This window comes from Megalops cyprinoides, chromosome 14 (assembly GCF_013368585.1).
Source record: "Megalops cyprinoides isolate fMegCyp1 chromosome 14, fMegCyp1.pri, whole genome shotgun sequence".
Taxonomy (NCBI): Eukaryota; Metazoa; Chordata; class Actinopteri; order Elopiformes; family Megalopidae; genus Megalops; species Megalops cyprinoides.
This window is the reverse complement of record NC_050596.1, coordinates 30,487,879-30,488,658: the sequence shown is the minus strand read 5'-3', so window position 1 is coordinate 30,488,658 and position 780 is coordinate 30,487,879.

The following is a 780-nucleotide window of genomic DNA, read 5'->3' as shown; positions in this document are numbered from 1 at the left end:
AGTGTGTAAGTGCATCACTCTGAGAAGAATAGCAGAAGATGTTGCTTTTTCTGCCAAAATTCCCTTTCTGTCTGTTGAAGGCAGTACTTGGGTAAGGAAATACAAGTATAGAGTGACAGCACTGGGGGTAATACATCGCCCATAAAAACTGCAGTGGAACAATTTAAAAATAATCAAAATGATTTTTTTTTAATTAGGAAACTTACAAATTAGGAAACTTTGTAGGTTTCTAGTACTGACTGTCTTTAAACAAACAAAAATGCTCTCTTCAGGATCAAAACACTTGTATTTAAATTAGGCTAATTGGACAGGTGTGGCTCGTTAGTTGTGGGTCGATTGTTTCCCTTTTGCACGCATTCCTCACACACAATCACATTTACTCACTCTGAAATGAAGCTGTTGGAAGAGATCTGCAATGAGTGTGTTTGTTAGTGGAAATGGAAGATCCTCAAATGAAGCGTGTCCATTAATTCCCAAACTCACACACTGAATATGCCAATATTGTCAGACACACATCCATAAAGTTAGTACAGTCACAACTTACCAATATTACTGGGGACAAAAATTTTATTGAAAACTGTAATGTACTGTAATGTGATGTAAAAAATCTTTTCCCCTGTGTCAGTGAATTCTGCCACTTGTCATAATTTTTGAGAGATCTGTGGACGTGAAATAATGGCAGAAACTTTGCACCCCCATGGCTCCTCCCAACACTTCGTGAAGTTTCACGTAACGACATTTAAACTCGCGCTGTGCACTCACGCGTGGGCAGTAAACGCG